General features: G+C 39.3%; 1 protein-coding gene across 4 annotated transcripts in view; it reads left to right on the top strand.

Annotated features, from left to right (window-relative positions):
• The first annotated feature begins 5,770 nt into the window (after positions 1-5,770).
• Positions 5,771-19,484, top strand: part of RASGEF1A (RasGEF domain family member 1A) — a 264,311-nt gene continuing 250,597 nt past the window's right edge. For 2 of the 4 annotated variants that reach the window (XM_073353265.2, XM_073353260.2), the window contains exon 1: positions 5,772-5,894. The gene's annotated coding sequence lies outside the window, so the exon portion shown is untranslated. Of the gene's footprint in view, positions 5,895-19,484 lie in introns of all 4 variants that reach the window. The other 2 variants (XM_073353263.2, XM_073353261.2) reach the window with 2 other exon arrangements.

The following is a 19,484-nucleotide window of genomic DNA, read 5'->3' as shown; positions in this document are numbered from 1 at the left end:
TTTACACAATGTTTTTTCTTAACGCCAGCTCTAGTAAACTACCTGCGGTCTGAAAGTCAAGATGTGTGAAATGGAAAAGAACCTATGTCACCAGCAATAAATATTCCGAAGGCCAAACTGGGCTTTCAGATATGATGCAACTGGGTCTTGTTTCAACTGACTGGAATTTAGTGCACAATTCTACTGATGATGCACAAGAGGAAAGAGATTCTATCACACCTCATTTCCTCTAGCCATGTGTGATTCTGCAGAGCTAATGGAGTAAAGAGCAATAAAAACGTTTTTTTTTCATTAAAGGGAGCAGATACGACATTGAATAAACACAGGAAGCAGACATAATGGATATTTAGCTGGTGCAATTTTTAAATAGCCCCATTTCAGAGTAAATTTGGAGATTCAGATTATTAGACTGATATTTGAACTCTAATCTGGGTGTCACACAGCATTAAACACTGTATCAAACCACCAGAAGCCCACCACCCTGACATCCCAGCATTATACTACTTCGAATGGAAAATATATATTGCAAAGATGATTCCAACAACTCACAGGACTGGGGACTCCTTTGCACTGGATATTGCTCTTTACAGGGAGTTCATAACAATAGCGGCACTATGATTTTTGTTCTTATTTGTTTTCATTGCCACACAGCAATGAGTCTAAAAGACTCTTTCATAAGACATTTTGGGGTTATAGAGCACTCTCTTATTGCAATAGGAATGGTCAACCTACTAAATCCTTACTAAATTTAGTGAAGTCACAAATTATGCATGTAATAAAAGTAATCATTTTTAAAAAGATGTAGAGACCTCACCTCTCATTCTTGCAGGCTGACACTAGCAGATACCTTTGCCAATGCCCTTACAATACAAAATCTCATTTTTCCAAGAATGTATGGCTGTGTATGTATGGGTTAACTTCAATTCTTCTATCTAACCCCCTTCATTTTCTTTTTGGTGCACATTTACACTGGCAGGTCTGGGCCAAGAATAGAAGTAAAAGTGCCAGTTAATCATGGTTAAGACTATCTGGGAGGCCAAATTTAAGCTACTAGGCAAGAGATTGAGGACCTCCATCGTAGTATTCTCTGAAATGCTTCCAGTTCCATGCACACAGCCAGTTAGACAGGCAGAACTGCAGGGTCTCAATGTGTGGATGAGACGACGGTGTAGGGAAGAGGGGTGTAGATTTATTAGGAACTGGGGAAACTTTTGGGAAAGGGGGGACCTATACAGGAAGGATGGGCTCCACCTAAACCAAAATGGAACCAGATTGCTGGTACTTAAAATTAAAAAGGTCGTAGAGCAGTTTTTAAATTAAGCACTGGGGGAGAGCCGACAGGTGCTGAGGAAATGTGGTTCGGACAGAGACATCCCTTGGGGAGGAGCTATTAATAGAGACTATATGTCTTGGTACGGAGGAGAGAATGGAAGATGATAAAATATGGGTAGGATCTGATGAGAAACAGTCAAATGAAACAAAAAAGTCCCATTCAATTACATCATGTAATGGCTGACAGCTAAAAAGTGACAAGTTTTTAAAGTGCCTATATACATATGCAAGAAGTTTAGATAATAATATGGGTAAACTAAAGTGGCTCATATTAAATGAAGATATTGATATAATAGGCATCACAGAAACATGGTGGAATGAGGATAATCATTGGGATATATTTTGTACCCTGGTATTACTGTATCGGAAGGAAAGAACAGATCATGCTGGTGGGGGAGTGGCCCTATATGTGAAAGAAAGCATAGAATCAAACTCAGTAAAAATCTTAAATGAACCAAACTGTTCCATAGAATATCTATGGACAGTAATTCCATGCTATAATAAGAATATATCACAAGGGATATATTACCGACCACCTGACCAGGATGGTGATAGTGACTGTGAAATACTCAGGGAAATTTGAGAGGCTATTAAAATAAAAAACTCAATAATAATGGGGGATTTCAACTATCCCCGTATTGACTGGGTACATGTCACTTCAGGATGGGATGCAGAGATAAAGTTTCTTGACACCTTAAATGACTGCTTCTTGGAGCAGCTAGTCCTGGAGAGCAAGAGGAGAGGCAATTCTTGAATTTGTCACAAGTGGAGCACAGGATCTGGTCCAAGAGGTGAATATAGCTGGACCACTTCGTAATAGTGACCATAACATAATTAAATTTAACATTTTTGTGGCAGGGAAAACACCACAGCAGCCCAACACTGTAGTATTTAATTTCAGAAAGGGGGACTACTCAAAAATGAGGAAGTTAGTTAAACAGAAATTAAAAGGTACAGCACAAAAACTGAAATCCCTGCAAGCTGCATGGAAACTTTTTAAAGACGCCATAATAGAGGCTCAACTTAAACATATACCCCAAATTAAGAAACATAGTAAGAGAACCAAAAAAAATGCCACCGTGGCTAAACAACAAAGTAAAAGAAGCAAAAGGCAAAAAGGCATGCTTTAAAAAAGTGGAGGTTAAATCCTAATGAGGAAAATAGAAAGGAGTGTAAACTCTGGCAAATGAAGTGTAAAAATATCATTAGGAAGGCCAAAAAAAGAATTTGAAGAACAGTTAGGCAAAGACTGAAAAAGTAATAGCAAAAAAAAATGTTTTAAGTACATCAGAAGCAGGAAGCCTGATAATCAGTGGGGCTACTGGACGATCGAGATGCTAAAGGAGCACTCAAGGACGATAAGGCCATTGTGGAGAAACTAAATGAATTTTTTGCATCAGTATTCATGGCTGAGGATGTGAGGGAGATTCCTAATCCTGAGCCATTCTTTTTAGGTGACAAATCTGAGGAACTGTCCCAGATTGAGGTGTCATTAGAGGAGGTTTTGGAACAAATTGATAAACTAAACAGTAATAAGTCACCAGGACCAGATGGTATTCACCCAAGAGTTCTAAGGGAACTCAAATGTGAAATTGAAAAACTACATTTAAATCAGCTTCTGTACCAAATGATTAGAGGATAGCTAATGTGATGCCAATTTTTAAAAGGGCTCCAGAGGTGATCCTGGCACTATAGTAAAGAACAAAATTGTCAGACATAGATGAACATAATTTGTTGGGGACGAGTCAACATGGTTTTTGTAAAGGGAAATCATGCCTCACCAATCTACTAGAATTCTTTGAGGGGGTCAACAAGCATGTGGACAAGGGGGATCCAGGAGATATAGTGTACTTAGATTTTTAGAAAGCTTTTGAAAAGGTCCCTCACCAAAGGCTCTTAAGCAAGGTAAGCTGTCATGGAAGGTCCTCTTATGGACTGGTTAAAGATAGGAAACAAAGGGTAGGAATAAATGATCAATTTTCAGAATGGAGAGAGGTAAATAGTGGTGTTCCCCAGGGCTCTGTACTGGGACCAGTCTTATTCAACATATTCATAAGTGATCTAGAAAAATGGGTAAACAGAATTTGCAGATGATCCAAAACTACTCAAGATAGTTAAGTCCCAGGCAGACTGTGAAGAGCTACAAAAGGATCTCTCAAAACTGGGTGATTGGGCAACAAAATGGCAGATGAAATTCACTGTTGATAAATACAAAGTAATGCACTTTGGAAAACAAAATCCGAACTATACATATAAAATGATGGGGTCTAAATTAGCTGTTACCACTCAAGAAAGAGATCCTGAAGTCATTGTGGATAGTTCTCTGAAAACATCCACTCAGTGTGCAGTGGCAGTCAAAAAAGTGAATGTTGGGAATCATTAAGAAAGGGACAGATAATAAGACAGCAAACATATTGCCCTCTATATAAATTCATGGTACACCCACATCTTGAATACTTCGTGCAGATGTGGTCGCCCGGTCTCAAAAAAGATATACTGGAATTGGAAAAGGTTCAGAAAAAGGCAACAAAATTAATTAGGGGTATCGAACAGCTTCCATCTGAGAAGAGATTAATAAGACTGGGACTTTTCACCTTAGAAAAGAGACGACTAAGGGGGGATATGATAGAGGTCTATAAAATCCTGACAGGTGTGGAGAAATTAAATAAAGAAGAATTATTTACTCCTTCTCATAACACAAGAACTAGGGGTCACCAAATGACTTTAACAGGCAACAGGTTTAAAACAAACAAAAGGAAGTATTTTTGCACACAATGCACAGTCAGTCTGTGGAACTCTTTGCTAGATGATGTTGTGAAGGACAGGACTATAATGGGGTTCAAAAAAGAACTAGATAAGTTCATGGAGGATAGATCCATCTATGGTTATTAGCCAGGATAGGCAGGGGTGGTGTCCCTAGCCTCTGTTTGCCAGAAGCAGGGAATGGGCCACAGGGGACGGATCAGTTGATGATTTCATGTTCTGTTCATTCCCTCTGAGGCACCTGGCACTGGCCACTGTCGGAAGACGGGATACTGGGCTAGATGGACCTTTGGTCTGACCCAGTCTGGCCGCTCTTATATTCTTATCTTTTTAGTGACCTGTCCCAAGTACCATCAGATATGCAATACCACATGATTTTTCAGATCCAAGAGGGTTGGATAATAAGGTGACCAGATGTCCTGATTTTATAGGGACAGTCCCAATATTTGTTTTTTCCCCTTATATATTACCCCCACACAATCCCGATTTTTCACACTTTCTATCTGGTCACCCTACTGGATAAAAATAGGGTATTTCTAAACATAGTGAGGTTCGCCTAGCTCTAGCAGCAACACACAGTGAATGGTAACACTCCCAGGTCATCAGCAGGGATGTACTGCCAGTATTTTCAACAAAGCCCCCCACCTCCCCACCCCCCATCTTTCCCACTTAGCGTGTGACAGCAGCACATGCAGTGGGAACCCATTCATTTCTACCCCTCCGTCACTCCCTCTGCCCAATGATAGAACCACTCTCTCCGTAACCACAAACTTCCATTAAGCCGCCCTGGAAATATTTATTCTTCTTTCTGAAAAAAAAACAAACGGAGTTTGACAGTAGAATACAATGTTCTATTTGTATTTTGAAAGGTAGCTGTGAGTAGTGTCTAAGCATATCCTTCCCTAGGAAAATACTTGCCATTTGGTGCAATCTGGTCTATCCCAAAGGCAAAATATTTGCTCCTTGAAGGTATTTTTATGATCCCCAAGGATAAGTCACATCTCTGGAATTGATGATTTAGCAATATCCAGGCACACAAGCAGAGGCTGGGAAATCATCCCAACCTTCACTTCCATTTGAAGGCAGAATTTTTACATATGTGATCCTGGGACCCCCCCTCCAGCATGGCTTGTGATTATGTAATGATTTCTTTTTGCCCACTCTTTGGATCCCAGAATCATCACAGCACCTCCACTAGTCTGCCACCCTATGAATGCAGGGACTTTATACAACAGCCAAAAGCTTCAGTTACACGCCACCTTTCACACATACACAAGTCAGATCTGCTGCTGCTTGACATACTCTTTGTATAGCATCTAAATCATTCCATTGACACACACAGAAACTGGAATCACTGAAACATTCAGAAGTTGCTCTGTGCATAGATTTTTTTTAAAGGGCAAAACTGGGGAGGTTTTTAAATCAGAGGCTGCATCACATATTAAAAAGTAACTTTTAAACAGCACCTCATATGTCTGTGCACCAAGCAGAGTGGGGGAGAGAACATCTACATGGTATATTCCTGTCTGTCTTTTTCTCTCTTTTACTTTCTCTCTCACCCTCCTATTTTACTCTCTCTCTCTCTCTCTCCTCAAACTCCCCCTGCAGTAGGCAGCAGAATGGGACACTCTTGTTCCAAAGCCAGCCGGCAGCTGTCACACAGCAGAGGCAGCAAGCAGCCTGTGCAAAGAGTGAGCCTACTCTGTCATTTAGGATGACTCACTGGGATCTGGCATTAATTTCTCTTTTTCTGGTAGTGGACGGAGAACAACCAAAAAGCTACACTGGATCTGATCAAGGTAAGAGATTAACACGGCTTTTATGATATTATACCGCTGAGTTTGAAGAGGTGCCAAGCTCTGTACAGAGGCTGGGACTGGAGCTAATTCAGTGGGTGTTTTAACACCTGGCAATACATGCCACCAGCGTGCCTTCCTGGTGTTAACCCTGAGTATGCCATTCTAAGCTGCATTCACTGAATAGAAAGCCGGTGGAAATACAGCATTTAAAGTGCATTTTCCTCCTTAATGCAACTTTTATAACACCACCACCTGCCCCAGCGCACATGAGAAGCATCTCAATGTTTCTAAATGATCAGGCAGGCTTTTGTACTCGACTTCTGGGAATCTAGTGTGTCAGGATTCTGTTATGGACTCCTTGCAGATTCATCCACACAACATTTGTTTCATCACTTTAATGAGTTGAAATTCCATAGTCCAAACATCTCCCTGGCATGTTTTCCCCAGCAAGCCTTCTGAATGCAAATAGATTATATTCATTTTTAAGTCATTTTTAAAACTCTAGTACTTACTAAAACCACCAGAACAAGTCTGCTGAGCACTGTACTCTGTGTGTGTAGGCGTGCATACAAATTTTGTCAATACATTTCTTTGCTGTTGATCAAAAAAATGCAGCATGGAGGAGAGTTTTACTTATTTGTTTTTGGCTAGGACAAAATCCCCCCCCCCCCCCGATTCTTAAATTCCTGGAGAAATTCCCTTCTTCCATTTTCTGAGGAGGCATGTAATTTTACTGCTGCTCATACTTCTTCATTTTTGCTCTCTAATTGAAGCTTTCATCTAGCCTGTGTATCCTCATCCCCAGCAAGCCAAATGCCCCATTTACCAACTGGGTTACTTCTAAAAAGTGGCACCATTAAATTAATCCTGCATTATGCTTCTTTCATGTCATAAACAGAACAGCAGACTAGCTGGTATCACAACACAGAATCCCATAATCTTACGCTCGGATCCTTTATGGGTTAACTGTACTGAAGACACTTCTTTTGCACTAATTTCTCTTACCTGTTCTGTGGAATATCTTCTTTCATTTGTGACTGGATGTACTCTTATTTATCACCCATTAAAAGGTATTATATACAGCATTGCCTCATATACTCTGTTTAGTCAGACCTGCTAGGATTTGACTTTTACCTGAGGTTTTTTGTTTTTTTTTAAAAAAGCATTTAAAACAAGAGAACTTCCCTACAATTGTTAATATGAAAGAGTCTCTGTACAGACATGACCACAGGTCCTACATTGGTTGCGTCTAAGATGCTGACAAAACAGCAGTTAAAGCTGATTACCATACAGTATTTGGGTAGCCAGTAAGACCTATAGATTCTTGACATAATGTATATATTTTTGGAATCAACTCTAGCTTTCTCCACTAAGGAAAAGATGTTAATAGACCCTTCTGTACCTACTAGTATGGCCATACAAATGCCATACTAGTACAAAGCAATCACAAAATTAATTGTGATTTAAATGTCCTTTTGTACCCATCTTCAAGAACAGGCAAAACAAAAAATATGTTTGATATTTCAGCAGGAATTATACTGTATCTTCTATTGGAATCAGATTTTCCTGTAAAACGTTCAGTGTGTATCAAAACTATACTTTAAGGTAATTCTTTATCACTTGCGGGGCTTACAGGCAGTTAAATTCATAAATGCCAGGGATTTTCACAGCCATTTCACCTTTCTTAATTCAATGGGGCCAGAGAAGAAAACAATCCAAGATACAGTTTGGTTGATAGATCACCATGATACTGCTTTTAAAGACTTAATACTCATGCTGTTTAATTATAAATTAGTAGTTATTTATTGCACTCAAACTCAGCCACTTGCTATGGTGGCATATGCCATGGTCTCCAGGGACTGAAGAGCTATATTTGACCATGTTGGGCCAATGTCTAGAATAAAAAGTATCTTATTCATAATTTTTTTCCCCCAAGAGACATCAGTATATGATCAGTTTTTAATCAGCATGGCTCCTTTTGGCTGGGAATTTAGTCTATTTAAAGGTAGACAATCCAGTGAGATAACACTTTTTTGTAACTTGGCAACAAGAGGGGAAAAAAAATCAAGTTACATCAGTCATGCATGCAAACCTTTGTATTGTGCTGTCCCATCCCCAGTGAATTAAATCCTCCATAAAGCTGATGTTCCAGACTTGTGAACCAGTAGGTTTAATATAATTAACTAGTCCACCCAGTTGTTCTAATTACAGGAGTCAGACTGCAGGAAGCCAATGCAGACTCAGCACATGTGCAAGGAGCTGCCTTTAGAACAGAACAGAGTGTCTTTTTTATTTTTTGAAGCTTCATTCTTGCAACATGCATTATTCACCAAAAAAAATGCACCATTGGCGTGACCCAAATTCTGAGACTTGTAAGCTAATGGGAGGTTGTCTGCTTTTGTTCTCGGAGAGTTCACATCTGGCATTGTTCCATTTTTAGAGAAGAGTGAGTGTTCACTTTAAATGCCATTTAGCTCCACCCAGTTTATTGGTCATTTGGGTATATTATTTGCTGGTGGGAGCTGGAAGGATAGTAAGTTACTGTAGAACAAGGTTAAAATAAGTTGTGTTGCTCTGTAAAGAAATGCTATCACGATGGCATCCTGTGCCTCTATGGTATTTCTGGAGTGCCCATCACCTTTGTATACAATTATTAGGGATGGCCCAAAACTGCCATGTTTGGATTTCAGTGGAAACTTCCCTTAATTGAGAGTTTGTTCAGATCTGGAGTTCTGGTTCAGCCAGTTGCAAAAGACAGAAAAGTAGGATTCTCGATCCAAAGTTTGGAGTGTTTGCAGCCAGAGTTTTGCTGTGGAACCATTTCTGATAGGAGCTTGGGGAGCCAGCCACTAACTCATGTTCGATGTTACTTTTGGCTGTGCCACCTCTGGAAGGAAGGGTTTCCAGAGTTATAATGTTATTACAGGCAGTTTCAGACTCTCAGCATTTCCGAAGCGGCTGCATCCTGTTTGGAGGTTGTGCTATCCAAGGGACAGTAAACATATGGGAAGATGGCATAAAAATGGCATCCCATATAGGTGATAGGTAGCAAAATACTTTAACTGCCCCAGAGCCACTAAACTAAAGCAGAATGAAATGTTCATAATGAAACTTAAAACCAGATTAAATCTCACCTAGTTTATGATTTAGTTACCAATGTGAAACCCAGGCTAGTGTTCCAAAAGTTTTGCCATAGTTCATAACCTGTGTGGAGATAGATTTCTACCATAAATGTATTTCAGAAATTGTGGACATTTCATAAAGTTGCAACTCAAACCCTAATAAAATCAGCTACTTTGCTCAAATTTACACTTAGAGTTTTGGGTTTATGTGAATCCAAAACATCAATTCAAATATCAGGGGCTACAGGTAAACAAAACCCCTACATTTTGCACATCTGTGTTCCAGTGCTCTGGAGAGATCAGACCAAGGTGACATCTATAAGGAAGATCTCTGCTTCATTGCAGCTACTCTCCTGTACATGGGCTTGCCTAGAATGAGGGCCATATTCCATTCCTCCATTCTGCATCACATACTGTATTCCTCCTTTCACATTTTATTTAATCAAATTACAAACAAATCACGGATTCAAGTGACTACTTATGGAAATGAAACTCAAGCATCATTAGGAAGCGCTATGCATTGAACATGGTCAATATCATTGCCATCTTATTGTATGGTACTTCATACAAGAACTAAATGATACCAACAAGTAGAATTCAGTGCACGTGTGCCATCGTAAGGCATTTGTAACCCCAAGACAAGTTGTACATAGACATTACTTTTAGAAGAAAAAGAAAAAGGACATCACATCTTGCCTATTTTACCTTCCCACGTGATTCTTCCAGGGCAGGACTTAGTTTCAGAATGTCCTTAAACAATATCTAGTCCCCGCCAAAGATAAAATCTAACCTCAGTCTAGGCCATTTCATGGGAATGAAAGTCATGTATCATCATCATCATCATGCAAAACGTCCATACAATACTTACAATTAAATGTTAAACATAGCTTGCTTTGATGAGAGCAATCTCTATTTTCAGATGGGCACAGTTTGACTAAAGCAATCTTTAGGTTCAAATGCATTTGAAATTAGGGATGAGCGATCCAATTTGGATTAAGTAAGAGCTGATTTGCACCTTCACCCCAAACTGAACAGCTACATTTTATTAAAGCTGACAGGTTTTATAAAAAGTTGGTTTAAGCTTAGGTGCTCAGCACTTTCAAAATCATGCTCAAAAGATGTACACAATCTCACTTAAGAAAACCTGCTCTCACAGGTTCTCCAGCCCACTTCTACAGAGTCAAGCACATTTGGGTAAGATTCAAGTAAACATTCACAATTTCAGGATTTATCTTAACCTCTGAACATTTAATTCATTCTTCACTACTTCATCCCATTTCTTCTGATAGCGTTTTAATTCTGCATTATGCAGCAGTATATAAAATGTTACGTATAATGGGGATTAGGGCTGTCAAGCGATTAAAAATTAATCGTGATTAATCGCACGATTAAAAAATTAATCTCAATTAATCGTGTTGTTAAACAATAATAGAATACCATTTATTTAAATATTTTTGGATGTTTTCTCCATTTTCAAATATATTGATTTCAATTACAACACAGAATACAAAGTGCATAGTGCCTACTTTATATACATTTTTATTACGAATATTTGCACTGTAAAAAACAAAAGAAATCATATTTTTCAATTCACCTCATACAAGTGTTGTAGTACCATCTCTTTATCATGAAAGTTGAACTTACAAATGTAGAATTATGTACAAAAAATAACTGCATTGAAAAATAAAACAATGTAAAACTTTAGAAGTCCACTCAGTCCGACTTCAGCCAATTGCTCAGACAACCAAATTTGGTTAAATTTACAGGAGATAATGCTGCCCTCTTCTTGTTTACAATGTCACCTGAAAGTGAGAAAAGACATTCGCATGGCACTGTTGTACCCGGCGTCGCAAGATATTTATGTGCCAGATGCGCCAAAGATTCATATATCCCTTCATCTTCAACCACCATTCCATAGGACATGCATCCATGCTGATGATGGGTTCTGCTCGATAAAAATCAAAAGCAGAGTGGACCGACGCATGTTCATTTTCATTATCTGAGTCAGATGCCACCAGCAGAAGGTTGATTTTCTTTTTTGGTGGTTCAGGTTCTATAGTTTCTGCATCTGAGTGTTATTCTTTTCAGACTTCTGAAAGCATGCGCCACACCTCGTCCCTCTCAGATTTTGGAAGGCACTTCAGATTCTAAAACCTTGGGTTGAGTGCTGTAGCTATTTTTAGAAATCTTACATTGCATTTTGTCAAATCTACTGTGAAAGTGTTCTTAAAATGAACCTGGGTCATCATCTGAAACTGCTATATCATGAAATATATGGCAGAATGCGGGTAAAACAGAGCCAAAGACATAAAATTCTCCCCCAAGGAGTTCAATCACAAATTTAATTAAAGCATTCTTTTTTAATGAGCATCGTCAGCATGGAAGCATTTCCTCTGGAATGGTGGCCGAAGCATGAAGAGGCATACAAATGTTTAGCATATCTGGCATGTAAATACCTTGCAGTGACGACTACAAAAGTGCCATGCACCTGTTCTCACTTTCAGGTGACACTGTAGATAAGCAGCAGGAAGAAGCATCTCCTGTAAATGTAAACAAACTTGTTTGTCTTAGCGATTGGATGAATAAGAAATCGGACTGAGTGGACTTTTAGGCTCTAAAGTTTTACATTGTTTTGTTTTTGAGAGCAGTTATGCAACAAAAAACTGCATTTATTAGTTACACTTTCAGGATAAAGAGATTTTACTATAGTACTTGTATGAGGTTAATTGAAAAATACTATTTCTTTTGTTTATCATTTTTACAGTGCTAACATTTGTAATAAAAATAATATAAAGTGAGCACTGTACACTTTGTATTCTGTGTTGTAACAGAAATCAATATATATGAAAATGTAGAAAAACACCCAAAATATTTAATAAATTTCAATTGGTATTATATTGTTTAACAAGATGATTAATCGCGATACATTTTTTAAATTGTGATTAGTTTTTTTGAGTTAACCGTGAGTTAACTGCGATTAATAGACAGCCCTAATGGGGATACCTACAATGGGATTCACTCCTTTCTAGCTGCCATTTGTATTTAACTTTTGGTTACTATGAGGATCCTTGATGTATAAAAATATGGCATATGTATGACCATTCCTGATCCCCTACCATGCACGGCTGTCAGCCAGACAGATGTTAAACTAAATGCTGTATTTTAAATAAGAATACTACTGTATATCCCTCCTTATTTTTTCAACTCTGATATAAGCTCGATAATTCTGCTTGACAGACTCTTAAGCAAATTATATATGCATAACAAACATTGAGAGAGATGTTTAAGGTTGCAAAGACCAGAACTCAAAAGTTAGGAAATGCCAGAATTAAAGTTACTTGTACTTAAAATAATTAAAGCAAAAAGCTTGTGTGCCTCTCAGTCCCACTTTCTTATCTTGCCATTGGGCTATTTGAAAAATGCCAATAATTTTCCTGGGCATTTTTTTTTAAAAATGGTTTGTTTAGTTGAAATTTCCCAAGGAAACATAAAAAACCCTCTGAAACTTTCAGTTTTTAAAGAACAAATTTGGTAAAAACAAAAAAAAAGTTGTTAGGGCTTGTTTAACTGAAAACAAAAACTTTTTTTTACTGCAAACATTTCAGTTTTTCTTTGAAAAAAATCTAAATGTTTTAAAATTAAACTTTTTTTCTGCAAAATTTGTTTATGATAAATAGCAAGCTTTTGATTTAATTTTTGGCAGAGTAATTTCAAACAAAACATAAAAATTGACCAACTCTAATTAACAGCTTATCATTTAAATACACTCTGCTTTTAGCGAGAGTTGTACAAATCTGAAGTAATTCCATTTGTGTCACTTTCAGAGTGGAAACACACTAAAGAAAATGTGAAAAGCCATCCAAACCAACATGCTTGCTCATTTGAATCCATTTTATCCATTGGGACCCCACAGATGGCTTCTTAGGAGAAGGGCGATTGTACTAGCCCTCCCAAATCAGAAAACACTTCTCCTGTCAGTGAATATGACTCCCAACTTATATAAGTTAACTCTTAGCCATGTTCCTTCTCATCCAGATTCCTATCTTGGGCAGACACTGGAAGGGTGATGAGACTGCAGAATTTGGGCTAAAGGGGAAAAAAATCATTAGTACACTGATGACATTAAACCCCTGAAGTTGCATCACTTAAATGAACAGGAGGAGACAACAAGAACCCTTACATGTGGGATGCCCAGAAGGATAAGTAATAGCTCACAGTACTATTCCATGATTTGTGGGAGACTAAGGAGCAAACTAACCAAATGCTGTCCATCCCTGCCACATCTCGCCTCCATTCTCTCCTGTGGGCCAGGCTCCCTGGCCAGACTGTGTTTCCCATGATGCACCACAACAAAGGACATCCATGATGCACCTGTTTCCCCTCCATTTCTTGCCTTCAGAGAAATATGGAAGCATGAGGCACTTGAACAATGATGTCCATGAAACACCATGGCAGCACTTCCAAATCAAGGTCCCCCACCCAAAGAAGCTCTAATTGAAAGTTGGTCTAAAACAATCAACAAGGACACTCTAATTCTTGTCAGTCGCAAAAATCCCCAACTCCTGGAGACGGGACACTAGGTGGGGAGGGCTCTGAGTTACTACAGAGAATTCTTTCCTGGGTCTTGCCCACATATTCAGGGTCTAACTGATTGCCATATTTGGGGTCAAGAAGGACTTTACCTTGTGGTCTGCTTGGCAGAGCCCCTGGGGGCACAGGTCACTTGCAGGTTTAAACTAGTGTAGATGGTGGAGTCTCTAAAGAAATCTTTAAACCATGATTTGAGGACTTCAGCAACTCAGCCAGAGGTTAGGGGTCTATTTCAGGTGTGGGTGAGGTTCTGTGGCCTGCAATATGCAGGAGGTCAGACTAGATGATCACAATGGTGCCTTCTAACCTAAAGTCTAGGAATCAACCAGCAATATCAGCTGTGTCTGTGTTCCCTAACGAGGCCTCAAACCAGACAAACAAGGATCGTGATCACTGCTACACACAGTACACCCCATGTAGTTTCCAGTCTCCACACTTTATGCATTGCTATTTTTGCTGTATTAAAACTCCAGAGGGGCAGGTGCTGCCTTCTAAAACCTCAACTGGATACAGGGCTGAGGGTTTTTAATTCTTTTTAAAAAAAAAAAAAGTCCCCAGATCCTTTTCATTATCTTTATGCTGGTTACATGTGTCATTTAATACAAATTGCCTGGTTTAGTTCTTTGTTTATAAGCTAATTCTTTAATATTTGTCGACACTGAAAGACATTTGCCATCCATTGTCACAAATAACTAAATGAACCAAATCTGCTTATCTGATTATGCTGTTCCTCATTATTTTCTTCTGCCTTCAATTTTACTATGCTCAGCAAATTTGGAAATCCGATTTTCAGCATTGTCATTCAAATGGGATTTGACCCCTTGACCTTGCAGCCTAGAGGCAAGGGTGCGATCAGCTGTGCCATAATGACATCGTGTGAGAATGTGCTATGTATCCAAGGATAGATACATGTATTAAAGAGGTAGTGCAAGTACTCGATAGCAAAGATGGTATGTTACCTTATGCCTCAATCCACGTGAGACTGTCAGATTCGACAGACAGAATTTTGTTAAAAATAGGAATTTCAAACAACATTCATAGTTTCTGGTTTTATTATGTTGTTAGGCCCCTCCCTTTGACCATCAACCCCGTATCTGAGTCAACAATGCCACATATTGACCCTCTGCCAAGTGAGCAGTGGTCGAATTTCTAACCTATCCCATTTCATCCTTCTTCTTTAGTGCAGGGGGAAATTATTGAGTTCACCGGAACATAATTTATCCTCCTTCTTACCAAGTTTACCTTCTTACCAAGAATCTTCAGCTGAGAAACTTGGTATGCATGAACAATTCAAGAACCAAAACCAAAACAAAACGCACCCTCTTTCCCCCGACCCCTCTTTTGACCATCAACTGAAAAGTACTTTCATTCAACAGCATTTTATTTGTTTGTTTTGCCAGAACTATAGTTTTAATTTACAAAAAGACAAAGAAACTAAGATCGCTGACATGTGTCCTCTTCATTCAGTTACAAATACTGTAGTAGAGACAATTTACAGAGAGAAACTAAGAGCAAGCAGAGGAAGAAGAAACATATTAGATCACAGAGTCCAGGCCGTATAGGAGACCCCTGACAGATGATGTATCTGATTTTAAAATTGATCTTAGACTTAACATCTGCTTTTAGCTATGTTCTATGTATACAAGTAGTACATAGCATTTTGTCCCTGCTTTCTCTCCTCCTCCACCATACAGGGCTTTAACTACAGAGTTATCTTTTGGGTAACAAATTCTTTGAAGCATGCATCATCCAAGAAGTTTTTAAGTCACACACAGGACAATTTTATCATCCAGAAAAAGACTCCAACCAGAGGAGAAACCGCCCAGAACCAACTTCTTACTAATAAGCCAGAAATTATTGAGAATGTGAAAGTAGTATGGAAGCTTGGTATCTGTAGCAACAAGCTACTTGAAATCTCTAAGGGATGGGCTCACATATAATGCAGAATTACAAGAAAGTATTAAAGGACACCACCAACTGAAACTCTAGTCAATCTAGAGTTTCATCCAATCCACCTGTTTGAGTCCTCTGGCCAATTTCTGTGGTTTTACAATAATATTGTTATTACTTTAAAATGTTTCTCTCTCTCTGATAGCTTCTGAAAAAAACATACCAAAACCAGATGAAACCGATTGCCCATACAAGAGAAACATGAAATCATCCATTCACAAAATACCCCTCAACAGCAATGGTACATTCAATTCAGAAAAATTGGATGAAATTTAGAGAAGGGTAGCAAATGTTCTTCTAACTTAGGCAGCATAAAAGGGATAAATATTCATGGCTTGCTTGAGTGATGACTAAGGGATGAAAGTAAACATCAAGAATTTAGAGGAATTATTTGAAAGGTCACAATGAAGCAGGGGTTGTCAATAGGTGGACCGCGGGCCAAATCCAGACCACCAATTTTGAATGGACCGTGAAATCTTTTCATTTACATTATTGCAGTTTGGAAAATGTTTCTCTGGAGTCTGGACCTTGACTATAGCTTGACAAAAAATAACTGACTACCCCTGCAATGGACTGTAACTATAAGTCATTGTAAGAAAAAAAAAAACCTGTACCACTTAAATGGTACCTGCAATCCAAACTCAATGCAATAGTTAATTTAGCATCAGAACACCCATGGGAATTAGGTAAATATTTTTCCATTGCACAGGTAGGGAAATGGAGGCACTGGGATTTACCAAGTTCACACAGGGAGTATGTGGCAGAGGTATCAATAGAATCCTGATATCGTCTGTCTCAGTCTTATTCTTCTTCCCATCTTCCAAGATGGAAGTGATAAAGATCCTCCTTCATATAGTTCATCCTCCTTCATACCAGCCATCCACATGCTGAAATAAAATAAACTTTTTAAGGAGGTGGGAAATCAGTTCCAGCAGCATGAGTGTTAAAGGAACAAAGGAAAACAAAGTGAATTACATTGAAAAGAGAACAGTTTAAACAACTGAGATGCCTCAGATTATGAGTTCTTCGGAGCAGGGAAAATGAGAGCATTTCCTAGGCGTTTGAAAAGCCATAGGCAACAGAGTTGTGTGGGGGGTGGGGGGTGGCATCCAGGCCATGGCCTGGACACTTTTTGGCAGGGTCAAAACACAGCAGGTCACAACACCACTCACTCAAACTTGGAGCGGGGGATGTAGGGTCTCGTGGGCCGCAGGGTCAAGCTGCAGGTGGTGGGGGGCACCTGAGAGAGGAAGAGGAGGATCGGGGCAGGAATCTACACCCCCTCCAACTTTAAATGGTGCTGCACAGCTCCTGGGTACTGCACCTGCTAAGTGGAGCCCTGACTCTGATTGTGTTTGTGACAAGGCTGGAACAGGAGCAGGGTTCAGCTTTAAACAAACAACCTGTTCAGGGGCTTGAGGTTTGTTTCATGGGCTCTGGTTTAGCAAAAATGATACAAACTTGGCAGAAGTTCTGCAGCTGCATTCCCTGCAGCTTCCCACCCTGGCTTCTGGTCACTCCAAACCACTTTTTCTCCTCTGCCAGATACTCTTTATAGTGCTACACCTACGTAAACTCAGCTGTACTAATTGACTCTCAGCTGGGATTGCCTCCTAGAGCTGAATGAACTTAACCCATAAAACTCCCACTAGAGGGCACCAAAAAACCTGTATACCCCCATCACCAGGCTTTGGAGCACAACTGCAATGCAAAACACTAGTAACAACAGTCACACCCAGTTGGGGAAAGAAAAAAAAAAGTAACAAAAGCCACACACAGTGTAAAGAACTAAGAAGAGTACCCACTACCTTACAGTATTATTTAAAAAAAACCCAAACCTAAAACTGCTATGAGCATAAAACCAAGCAAACCTAAAGCTAGGGATCTGGCAAGAGAAACCAAAAGAGGGGAAGTAATTTATTTTCACAGAAAGAGTTAATTATACAGTTAGCTCCAGTCTGAAATATTTGCCTAACAACCATTTACCTTTTGTGAAACAGCTTTAATAATGATAACTGCTTACACACATGGTTTCTCATTGTTTTGCTTACCATCCTCTGCTGCAGCGACTATTACAATTGCAGTATCAGTAATAAAACAATTACCCAGTCTCAGTGCTGTTGAATGGGTTTGTAACTCAGAGTTGAAAATAATTAAATTGGGCATTCATGCTCATGATGAAGTTTCATATTAGAGGAAGGAAAAATAAATAGAAATACTAATAAATTTTATGCCAAGAAAGGACAATTATATTATCTAGTTTGACCTCCTGTCTATCACAGGCCATAGAATTTCATCCTGTTACTCCTAATATTGAGTCCAATAACTTTTACAGAGAAAGCATATTGTTGGTTTAGTTTTGTTTTACATAACCTACTTCAGGCCTATTTGTGGTGTGATTGTTGGATGGGGGAAAATAATTTCCCTCTGCTCCATGCACATAAAAATGGCTCAACTAGTTTTGCTCACACTTTCCAATAAATTCACTCTCACCAAACCTGGAAAACTTCATCCCAAAATGTATTTGTGAAAATTAAGAGTGACTGAAAGAAGTGGGATATAATGGAAGTTAGAATTCAACCTTATAAAAGGCCTTACCTGCACTGGTCATATATTTAAAAAAAAAAAAAAGAAAAAAAAAAAAGAAAAAAAAAAAAGAAGCCAAGAGTCAAATATGACAATGACATAAGAATTCTTATAAATTATTTGACTGCCAGTATCATTTATATTTCTTTGAACATATTGTTCATGGAGACCATAATTGGAGGGAAAAGACCCACAACTTTAAGCTGTTGTATTGATGAAAAGTTCACCAGTGCCTCATCTCAAAATGTAAATGCACAAATCCGCTTTGTGTGCCTTCTGACAAAGAGCGTTTAAAGTTTCCTGCAGCCAAACACCTATGTACTGCAAAGGACGCAAAAAATGAAAAGCTGCCTTTTGTGAAGTAGGAGAGAGAGTGAGATCAGGAGAGAGTAATATCCCTGTACATTTCTATAGGAGGATTAACCATGCAGAGGAAAAAAACCAGGCTGCGTTCCGAGCTTTCTCTGTGCTCCTTACTGCAAGATCAGTCTGCAGCACGTCTTCTGCCAGTGATTAAAATGAGCACCAGTGAGGATGAAAGGGGACAAAGGAAAGTAGGGAAAGGAAAATAGAACTAAGGGTATGTCTACACTACGAAATTAGGTCGAATTTATAGAAGTTGTTTTTGTATAGTCGATTGTGAATGTCCCCACACAAAATGCTCTAAGTGCATTAACTCGGCGGAGTGCTTCCGTAGTACTGAGGCTAGCATCAACTTCTGGAGCGTTGCACTGTGGGTAGCTATCCCACAGTTCCTGCAGTCTCCGCCACCCACTGGAATTCTGTGTTGAGATCCCAATGCCTAATGGGGCAAAAACATTGTCACGGGTGGTTCTGGGTACATGTCGTCAGGCCCTCCCAACCCTCCCTCCATGAAAGCAACGGCAGACAATCGTTTTGCACCTTTTTTCCTCAGTTACCTGTGCAGATGCCATACCACGGCAAGCATGGAGCCCGCTCAGCTCACTGTTATCATACGTCTCCTGGGCACTAGCAGACGTGGTACTACATTGCTTCACAGCAGCAACCCATTGCTTTGTGGCAGCAGATGGTGCAATAGGCCTTATAACCATCGTTGTCATGTCCGAGGTGCTCCTGGCTGCCTCAGTAAGGTCGGTCAGGAGCGCCTGGGCAGACATGGGTGCAGGGACTAAAATAGGAGTGATTCGACCAGGTCACTCTCTTTAGTCCTGCTGGCAGTCCTATTGCACCGTCTTCTGCCGAGCAGCCAGGAGATGAGGATGGCTAGTAGTCCTACTGCACCACCTGCTGCCAGCCAAAGATGTAAAAGATAGATGGAGTGGATCAAAACAAGAAATACACCAGATTTGTTTTGTATTCA

This window comes from Lepidochelys kempii, chromosome 7 (genome assembly GCF_965140285.1).
Source record: "Lepidochelys kempii isolate rLepKem1 chromosome 7, rLepKem1.hap1, whole genome shotgun sequence".
Classification (NCBI taxonomy): domain Eukaryota; kingdom Metazoa; phylum Chordata; order Testudines; family Cheloniidae; genus Lepidochelys; species Lepidochelys kempii.
This window is presented reverse-complemented; position numbering and strand designations above follow the sequence as displayed.